We start from the raw sequence: 11,040 nt of genomic DNA, 5'->3' as shown, positions 1-11,040 counted from the left end.
GCATGCGTGCGTGCATGTGAGAAAGGGATCGCTAAAGGACCAACGCCTAGGGTTTGGGCTTGAATAACTGTGTGGGTGATGGTGCTATTTATAGAATTAGGGAAGCAGGCAAAGAACAAGTTTGGGAGGCAAAGGGTCAGGGAAATGAGAATTTCTTTTCAGTCAAATTCATTTTGAAATGCCTCTTTGATGCTCGAGTGTGGTATCAAGTAGACAGATAAATACAGAGGTTCAGGGATGGGTCTGTCTTGCGATGTACATTTCAGAGTTATCCACAGCCAGATATATTTAAAGCCAAGGGAGTTGACATTGGAAGGTAGCTGTCTGTATTTTCCCGTTTCTAAACATCTTTGTTGCCAAGTTTCTAAGTGATACGAAAAAGAATGTAAAGAGAGGGAGTAGGTAGGGGAGAAGGACAAAGAGTGCACAATTCCAATGGTATCTATAGGCTATGTCTTGCAACGAAATAAGTGTCTGGACACACACGTGCACACATACACGCAGACACACTCCACAGCTGCAAACTGCAAGCTGCATACACAAGTCACACGGAAGATACACTCACTCTCAGTCCCAACCCCAAACAGACCCTGGCTCTTCCTCAGCTGCTGCAAAGTCCTAGATGGCATTGCATATAGCAGTCCTCTGGGACAATCTCGAGGCAGCCATGTGCGGACAGAGGCTGCCCTGGAGCTGGTCAAGGAGCCCACCATGGGTGAGCCTTCCATAGGTTGGACCGCTCTGCACATAGCCATCGTGAACCAGAATGCGCACTCCGTGTGAGCCAAGCTTGCCCACAGGGCCAGCATCTCTGCAAGAGCTACAGGCACAGCTGTCCACCATAGCCCCTGCAACCTTATCTACTTTGGGGAGCACCCTTTGTCCTTGGCTGCCTGTGTGGGCAGTGAGGAGATCATGAGGCTGCTCATTGAGCATGGAGCCAGCGTCCGGGCCCCGGACTCCCTGGGAAACACCATCTTGCACATCCTCATCCTCCAGCCCAGCAAAACCTTTGCCTGCCAGATGTACACCCTGCTGCAGCGACCACCTGCAGTCCCCGGACCTCAAGCATGCCCAGTCACCAGGGTCTCACTCCCTTCAAGCTGGCTGGAGTGGAGGGCAACCCTGCAGTGTTCCAGCACCTGATGCAGAAGCCGAAGCACATACAGTGGAATTATGGGCCACTGACCTCCACTCTCTACGACCTCACAGAGATCAACTCCTGGGGAGAAGACATGTCCTTTCTAGAGCTCGTGGTCTCCCCCAAGAAGCAGGAGGCTCACCAGATCCCGGAACAGACCCCAGTGAAGCAGCTAGTGAGCTTCAAGTGGAAGAAATATGGGCAGTGGTACTTCTATGTTCTGGGTGCCTTGTACCCACTCTACATAATCTGCTACGTCCACTGCCCCCTCAAGCTCCGTATGGACAACTGCACAGATTCCTGAGATAACACCATTTTCCAACAGAAACCTCTACAGAAGGCCTATGTGACTCACCGGGATACCGTCTGGCTGGTGCGGGAGTTGGTGACCATCCTTGGAACTGTGGTCATCCCACTCCTAGAGATCCTGGGCGTTTTCAGTGCTGGTGCCTCTTGCCATCTGGGACAGACTGTCCTCTGCGGGCTGTTCCATGTCACTGTCATCACCTATGCTTGCATGGTGCTGGTGAACACGAAGACGTGGCTCTCCAATACGAATGGAGAGATGGTGCCCATGCCCGTCGCCCTGGTGCCGGGTTGGTGCCGTGTTATGTACCTCGCTGGAGAATTCCAGATGCTCTGTCCTTTCACTATCATGATCCAGAAGATGATTTTTGGTTTTATTTTTATTTTATTTTATAAAGTAATCTCTACACCTAACATGGGGCTCGAACTCATAACCCAGAGGTCAAGAGTTGCATGTTCTACCGACTGAACCAGCCAGGCACTCCTAGAAGATGATTTTTGGAGACGTGACACCTTTCTGTCAGCTGATGGCCTTGTTATTCTGGGACTTGCCTCAGCATTTCCAGACAGAGGATCCAGCCAATCTGGGACAATTCTACCACTACCCCATGGCACTGTTCAACACCTTTCAGCTTTTCCTCACCATCATGGATGGGCCTGCCAACTATGAAGTGAACTTGCCCTTCACATTTGGCATCATTTACTTTGTCTTTGCCGTCATTGCCACACTGCTTATGCTCAACCTGTTTATCACCATGAAGGATGACACACACGGGCAGGTGGTCCATGAGCGGGATAAGCTCTGGAAGGCCCAGGTCTGGCCACCATGGTGATACTGGAGAGGAGGCTTCTTCGCTTCCTGTGCTCTTGCTCTGGGATCTGTCGATGCCAGTATGGGCTGGGGCACCACTGGTTCCTACAAGACAAGAACCACCATGATCAAAATCCTCTGTGGGTGCTTCACTATGTGGAAGCTTTCAAGGGCTCAGATAAGGAGCACGAGCAAGAGCAGCTTTCTGAGAAACAGCCCTCTGATTCTGTGACTGAAAGTGGGACCCTAGCCAGAGCCTCCCTCACCCTCCCAACCCCTCCCTGTGCTGGACCACACCTCACAGCAATAGCAGTTACCAGGGCTGGGAGATCCTATGTCACAACACCCTGGGACATGTGAATCTCAGACTGGATCTTGGCGAGGGGGATGGAGAGGAAAATACCTATCATTTATGATGAGGACCCCTGTTACTGTGGACCTGTAAGCTTGGGTGGGACCAGGTAGGCCTGGGTGGAGAGTGGTACTAAATTTCATGCCTGTTAATCATGGGAGGGGGTAGACAGAATAATTCTTTTTTTTCTTTTAAGATTTTATTTATTTGAGAGAGAGAGAGCACACAAGTGGGGGGAAGCAGCAAGGGGAGAGGAAGAAGCAGACTCCCCGCTGAGCAGGGAGCGCAATGCGGGGCTCGATCCCAGGACCCTGGGATCATGACCTGAGCGGAAGGCAGATGCTTAACCAACTGAGCCACCCAGGTGCCCCCAGAATAATTCTTAAAGGCCATGTCTCACTGTGCACATCAGCATTTCTGGAGATGGGCAATGGGCATCTGTTGTTCCACGTATCTTCTGGGTTCCTAGAAGTCCCACGTCTTGGGAAAAGAAGGTATCTTTGCAAACAAAGTTGGACTTGGTCATCGAAGGTGTGAGATAAGGATGCTAGACTAATGTTTAGACCGTCTTTCTTTCTGCTCATGCAGGTACTAGAAAGTAGTAAGCTTGCCTGGTTCAACAGAGCTGAATGTGGGCAGAGCCAGGCATGGCACTGAGGTGTGGCCTTCCTTTCTTCCTATACTCCTGGAGGACTCTCTCCCCACCTAGCAACCAAACCCCACCTAGAAAACTGCAAGAAGAAAGATTCTTTGGGGCGCTTGGGTGGCTCATTGAGTTAAATGTTTGCCTTCGGCTCAAGTTATATCCCAGGGTCCTGGGATTGAGCCCCACATCAGGCTCCCTGCTCAGCGGGGGTCTGCTTCTCCCTTTCCCTCTGCCTGCCTCTCAAACAAACAAAACAAGGATAAAGAACCTTTCTCTTTTAAGATTTTATTTATTTATTTGAGAGAGAGAGAGATAATGAAAGAGAGCATGAACCGGGGGTGGGGTAGAAGGACAAGCAGATTCCCCGCTGAGCATGGAGCCCAATGCAGGGTTTGATCCCAGGACCCTGAGATCATGACCTGAGCTGAACGCAGACACTTAACCGACTGAGCCAGCCAGGTACCCCACCCTTGCTTTATTTTTTTTTTTTAATTTTATTGTGGGTAGATACACATAATATAAAATTTACCATTTTGACCATTTCTAGGTGTACAATTCAGTGGCATTAAATACATTCACATGCTACTCTTCGTCTACAAGTCTTTTTCATCTTTCCAAACTGAAACTTTTGTACCCATTAAACATTAACTCTTCACTATCCCTTCCCCAGAGCCCCTGATAACTGATATTCTACTTTCTATGAATTTCACTACTCTAGGTACTCATGTAAATGGAATCATATAGTATTAATCCTATTGTATCTGATTTATTTCACTTAGTATGTTTTCAAGATTTATCCATATTGCAGCAGGTATCAGAATTTTATCCCTTTTAAAGGCCAAATAATGTTTCTTTCTTTCTTTCTTTTTTTTTTTTTTGAGAGAGAGCGAGAGAGCATGCACGCATGCACACACACACACACACACCCATACCCACACACGAGGGGGTGCAGAGGGAGAGGGAGAGAGAGAATCTCAAGGACTCCCCTCTCAGAGCAGAGTCTTATGTGGGGCTCCATCTCACAACTCTGAGATCATGACCTGAGCCAAAATTGAGTCAGATGCTCAACCGGTTGAGCCACCCAGGCGCCCCCAAATGATATTTCATTGTATGAACATGGATATTTATTTATCCATTCATCCATTGATTGACATTTGGGTTGTTTCTACTTTTTGGCTATTGTGAGTAATACCGCTAGGAGCATTGGTGTACAATTATCTCTCTGAGTCTCTGCTTTCAATTCCTTTACGTATATCCTTACACGTGGAATCTGGGTATTATGGCAATTCTTGCTTAATTTTTTTTAGGAACTGCCACGCTGTTTTCCACAGTGGTTGTGCTGTTTTACATTTCCTCGAACAGTGCACAAGGATTCCAATTTCTTCACTTACTTACCAACACTTGTTATTTTTCTGCTTGTTGTTTTTCTTTTCTTCTTTTCCTCTTTCTCTCTTTCTTTCTATAGCCATCCTAATGAGTATGACATGGTACCTCATTGTGGTTTTGATTTGTATTTCCCCAAAGACTAATGACAGTGAACATATTTTCATATGCTTATTGGCCATTGGTATATCTGTTTGGGGGGAAATATCTACACAAGGGCTTTGTCAAAACAAGTTAAGTTTTTGGATTTTGCAAGCACGTCTCTTAGCAGTGCCTTGAGATGGTCCAAGTTATGAGACATGGGACACGCACACCACCTGCTGGCCATTTCTTAGCATTTCCCAACACATCCTTCAGGGCAGAAAAAAGTTTTTAGTTCAAGGATTACCAAAGAAATCAGGGTCAATGTTGCTGCCCCCGGGGAGCTAATGGTCTCCCTTCTGGGAAGATCAAAGATGCCGTGGGTGTATTGCAATAGTGGGAAGGACCTGGACTTGGAGCAAAGAGAGCCGGACTTGAATCTTGCCTTTGACTAAGCAAATGGCACGTCTCTTTGCCTCTAAATCCTATGGCAATGTGTTCAGTAAAACTTTCTGTGATGATGAAAATGTTCCAGATCTGTGCTGTGCCATGGGGTAGCCACTAGCCACATATCGCCGTTGAGCACTTGAAATGTGGCTGTTGTAAATAAAGAACCGACTTTTAAAACTTTAATTACTATATGGGGCGCCTGGGTAGCTCAGTCGGGTAAGCGTCCAGCTCCTGATTTTGGCCCAGGTCATGATCTCAGGGTTGTGAGATCAAGCCCCACATCAGGCTCCATGCTGAGTGGGGGAGTCTGCTTGAGATTCTGACCCTCCCTCTCCCTCTGTCCCCCCTACCCCGCTCTCTCTCCCTCTCTCAAATAAATAAATCTCTAAAAAAGAAACTTTAATCACTTTAAATGTAAGTTTCAATAACCATCCGTAGCTACTGATTACCATATTGGACAATGCAATTCTAAAGACTCGGTTTCCTCATCTGTACAGTGGGGATGCCAACACCTCCCTGTGGGGTTTTATGCAAGCAAAAGGAGATAATCTGTGGGGTTTTATGCAAGCAAAAGGAGATAATCTGGGACAACATCTAGCACAGTGCATGGCTTATAACAGGCACCTATAACGTATGTTTGAATAAACACTCAATGGAATCAGTAGAACATTCCACCAGCACTCTCCACCCTTCACTAAATTTTTCATTAATCTCCTACTGTGATTTCAAAAGGAAAAACAGGGAATATTCATTAGTACCACAGGTCTGCCTCTCTTAAAAAAAACATTCTGTTTGAAAAGAATCAGGAAATGTGGTGTTTTGTATTTTACCCCCCTTTTTCAGAGATGGGAGACTGTATCAGCTTATGGTAAGAAAGCCATCCCAGTCAATGAATAATCAAAGGCAAAGCCAAGCAGATGATAAATCTTGGCCTCCGTCCTGTGAAGCCACCCACTAAGCAACGTTGAATAAATCTGTTCAGGCTTAGCATATTTTTCAGGGTAATTGGTTGCAGTTTTCACAGACTTTTTGATTTTTAACCTTATCTTGGGCCTACTCCAAGCTAATGAAACAGAGAATGAAGTAAGTTCTGATTTTGGTTTAAGTTTCAGGGAGGGGACCAAAGCATTAGCCTTGACAAGGCTGGGAGCAAAAAAGATGTTTGTTCATGCTTCTCTCCCCTGAATGTGGGCAACATCTGGGCTTCTGTTTTGTTTTGTTTTGTTTTTTCCCCAGATGATTCCCTTCTCCTTGGAGAAGGCTACAGGTGACTTAGAGAGAACATCACAAAATACCATGTAATTAAGCTGATTATAGCCCTGTGGATGCAGAATATTAACAATATAAATCAAGGGGTTAGAAGGCTATAAGGACAAACAACAGGTATTCTCCAGAAATGGTTGACTGCGTAGGCTCAGGGTCAGGAGATCTAGGTTCAAGTTCCATCTTCTCCCTTTGCCCTCTGCGTGACCTTGAACAAGTCCTTAAGATCTCTGAGTCCCTGTCTTCTTGTCAGTAAAACGGATAGAGTACTACAACTTCAGGAGATGGTTGTGAGGAGAAATAAGATAATGCTTGTGAAATACCAGCACAGTACCCGGTATGTCATAAGGACTCCAAATTCACCCCTTCTTCAGTGTGATATAGCTGGGCTTCTAAGAGAGAAAACCCATAACATGGCCTTTTTGTGTCCCCTGCTGTTATGGGTTGTGTCATACGCCCCTCCTCCCAAATGTGTGTATTGAAGTCCTAATCCCCAGTACCTCAGCACGTGCCTACGTCCGGAGCTGGGGTCTTTCAAGAGGTAATTAAGGTAAAATGAAATCATGAGGGTAGACCCTAATCCAGTATGACTGGTGCCCTTCTAAGATGAGGAAATTTGGACACACGTAGGCACAGAGGAAAGACCATGTGAGGACAGAGGGAGAAGACAGTAATTTGCAAACCCGGGAGACAGGCCTCAGAAGAAACTAACCCTCCTGACACTTCGGTTCAGACTTCTAGCCTGCAGAACCCTGAGAAGGTACACCTCTGCTGTTTAAGCCACCTGCTCTGTGATACTTTGTTACCACAGCCTCAGCAAACCCATATACCTGCTCTGCCTGGGCCTCAGTTATTGATTTTTTCCCCCAAGATCTTATTTATTTAGGGGGTGCGGGCGGGAGGTAAAGAATCTCCACTTGATCCGCAGACCCTGAGAATGACCTGAGCCGAAATCAAGAGTTGGATGCATAACCAACTGAACTGCCCAGACGCCCCCTCAGTTACTGATATTTTCAGTAAATATTTTTGTGTCTACTGTGTTCCAGGCTCTGAGGACCCAAAGATGAACGACACAAAGTCCCTACACTCATGGAGCAAATATCCTAGTGTAGCACACAAATAACATAATACCTATCAACGGTGCAAAGGTCCCAGAGTAGCACGGACCTCGGAGGGCTGAGAGAAGAGAATGGAGACCTGCACTGATGAAGTGGGTTGGTGAGAGAAAAAGGATACGGGATAAAGCAGGGAGACAAGCAGAGTGGACCCAGGTCAGCAAGTACAAGTTTTTGTGTGTATTTGATTTATAGAACTCAGTCCTTCCGACTTCCTGGCCACTGTTGTGCTCATAAACACCATCATGATTCTTACTGAGTGGATCCACGAGCGTGGTGGGCTCTGTGATGCACCACCCAAAGTTTCCTTCAGGAAAGAAGGATTCTTCCCTCAGGAGTTGGGAATGGGGCTGGAAGGCAGCCTTCTGTCATTGGCCCACACTGGGGACTGCATTAACTGAGGAAAACAGCCTTTCCTTGTCATGCTTCCTTCCTGGGTCATGCTTCCTTCTGGAGGTTGCAACTCAGGACAATTCAGAACGTGATTGGCTGAGACCTTTGTTGAGACTGCCTTGCAGGTCAGTTCTCCCTCTTGTCCACTCCTACTTCTGTCGTTCCTTTTCACGAGCGTCATCTCCAAGAGCACTACCTAATAAACATCCTACTGCTGATCTCCATCTCAAAATCTGCCCCTCGAGAGCATCTCCTGTGACAGTGGCCCTACTGGAAATCAAGCATGGATGAACCAGCAAATGGAGAAGATCTTCAAGGCCTCCAAATTGGAGGATGGGTGTACATGAGGCAACCATGAAGCAATGAGATGTGGAATATGATTTTCCGAGGGGACCGTGACTCCACTTGGAGTGCTCGCCATACTTGCACAATGCCTTCTGAGTGGTCCCTTAGGCATGGGCTACCACCCCGCATCTGTAGCTCCAGGTGACTGGACCAGCGACGGGTGCCTGACTCAGAGGCAGTCCTCTAGAAGTCAGCCAGCAGCCGAGAAGATGATCTTTTGCAAGTGCTCTAACAGATGGCATCTGTCTACTTCTCCAGACTCTTCCTGCAATGTGATCTTCTCCACCTTCCCTTCCCAGTCACGCTGGCTTCCTGCAGCTTCTCCTTCTCTAAGACATTTCCCATGCTATTTCCTCTACCAGAAACAGGCTACATTGCTACACCTGCACCCCCCACCCCGATGCCTCTACTCCACTTTTCTAGCAAATGACTACGTGTCCTTTTTATTTCCTCAAAGTCACTTCATTAAGGAACCAATCCCATAACACGCTCTGACTTGATACTCTTGGTAGCTTCCTCCATGATGCTTAGGCCAGTGCTGTAAACCAGGTTTACAATATGGCTCTATCACACTATACTGTGTGATTAATGTGTGTGCGCCACACTAGACTGATAGCAACGTGCGAGTAGGCTCCAGTTCTGTTTTGTTCACCCTGTACTCCCTGCTCCTAGCATGGTGCCTGGATCACAGGGAGCACCCAGGAGTATTTGCTGAATAACTAACAGGGATCTTCTTATTGAATGGTGGCTGAATAAGCCAAATCAGTTCCCGTTTCTTTGGAAGTTTAATTTAGAAAAGTACACAGAATCAGAGCTGTTGAGGATTAGGCTGGAGTAGCGATTCTCAAAGTATGGTCCAGGGACCCCTGGAGGTCCCTGAAACCCTTTCAGAAAGTTGACAAAATCAAAACTATTTTCCTCCTAATTCTAAGGTAATTATTTTACCTTTTATCATTCCCATTCTCTCGTGAGTATTCAGAATATGAGAAGTTCATTTTTATAGTTTCAGATTCCACATTGTTAACTTATCTTTAAGAAAGCACCCCTTCGGGGGTGCCTGGGTGGCTCAGTTGGTTAAGCGGCTGCCTTCAGCTCAGGTCACGATCCCAGGGTCCTGGGATGGAGCCCCACATCGGGCTCCCTGCTCAGCAGGGAGTCTGTTTCTCCTTAAAAAAAAAAGAAAGTACCCCTTGTCAGGGTGCCTGGGTGGCTCGGTTGGTTAAGCATTCAACTCTTGGTTTTGGCTCGGGTCCTGATCTCATGGGCTGTGAGATTGAGCCCTACATCGGGCTCTGTGCTCAGTGGGAGCCTTCTTGGATATTTGAATATTCTCTTCCTCTGCCCCTTCTTTCTCTCCCTCGCTCTAATAAATAAATAAATAAATAAATAAATAAATAAATAAATAAATCTTTTTTTTTTTTAATGTATCCCTTGTCAAGTTTGGGGGTGATACCAAAAAAGAATATCCACAACTCCCTGAAAAGTTTATCAAAATATCCCTCTCTTTTCCAATGATATGTATCTCTGCGAGGTGGGTTTTCTTTATACACTTGAACCAAAACAACATATGGCAATATATTAACGTAGAAGCATGTATGAGAATTCAGGCCTCTCCTAGTAAGCCAGACCTTGCAGGAGAATTGAAAAAATGTAAAGCATGCCACATTTCTCATGAAAGATATTGTTTTGGAAAATATAGTTATTTTTCATAAAAATACTTTATTTCTATTAACATACGATGGGTTTGTTATTAGTTTTATTAAGTGGCAATTTTTAAAATTTCCCAATTTTAATTTCTAGTATGATAAATATCAATATAAACAATTGACATAAGTGAAAGTTCTTTGGGGTCTTTAATAAACTTCAAAAGTGCAAAGGGGTCTTGAGACCCCAAAATTTCAGACTTACTGGGGTCAAGTATTTCTCAGAATTCTTTTGGATGCAAGAGAGATACTCAACTCGAATAGCCATAAGCCAAAACTTGTCTCTCTTCATCCCTTGTTCCTTCTCCTCTTTGTGTTGGCTTCCTGCTCAGCAGGCTTTCCTCAGGAGGGGGTGACAATGAGCATCACTGGCTCCCATCATGTTTCCACACCAAAGCCAATCACCATGACTCTGGTTGTGGTCTTCAGTTCATCCTTGGGATGGTGAGCTGTGTGTGATCAGTCTTGAATGAAACATGTGGACTGAGAAGGATAGCTCATCAGAGGAAACTCAGAAAGCTTTTACCATGAGAAAGGAAAATGGGGGGTGACAGATCAGCAAACAATATTTATCAGTTTGGGAAGATATGAGTAGAAGGCTGAGGTGATCAGAAAAGTAAGTTCTATCTGAGGAGAATTAACAACAAGCAGACTTTAAGGAGTTTAAGATCCTGAATAAATACATATCCTCTCTTTTCTCCTCCCTCAAATCTTTTATCTCCACTAGCATCTGCAACAGTTGTTGGAAGGAACATTCTAGAAAAAAGACAATAGACAGAGGTGAGAGGATCAAGGAAAGCTGGGCTCAGTGATACATGTCGGAAAAGGATGGGTAGAGGGAGGTGTTCCTGGCTTCCTGGTCCTCTCCCAGCTGGGTGACCTTGGTGAGGACGAAGTAGCTGTGCTCCGTGTTAACTGAATATTTGGGGGGCTCTCTTGCCGTACTCCAACACAAACTGAGTCACCTCTCATGCTCTCACCTCCAAACCTAGCTATCTTCAGTCCTGATCCCTCCAGACTATGCTCCACATAAGGGGACACTAAGGACAAT

At 45.9% G+C, this 11,040-nt stretch overlaps 1 pseudogene; it reads left to right on the top strand.

The window, feature by feature from the left end:
• The first annotated feature begins 318 nt into the window (after positions 1-318).
• Positions 319-2,674, top strand: LOC118005441 (annotated as a pseudogene).
• Positions 2,675-11,040: the final 8,366 nt, after the last annotated feature.

Source organism: Mirounga leonina, unplaced genomic scaffold (genome assembly GCF_011800145.1).
Source record: "Mirounga leonina isolate KUSES-001 unplaced genomic scaffold, KU_Mleo_1.0 Mir_94, whole genome shotgun sequence".
In the NCBI taxonomy this organism is placed as follows: Eukaryota; Metazoa; Chordata; class Mammalia; order Carnivora; family Phocidae; genus Mirounga; species Mirounga leonina.
The sequence above is the reverse complement of the archived record's forward strand: the minus strand, read 5'-3'. Positions and strand labels throughout refer to the sequence as shown.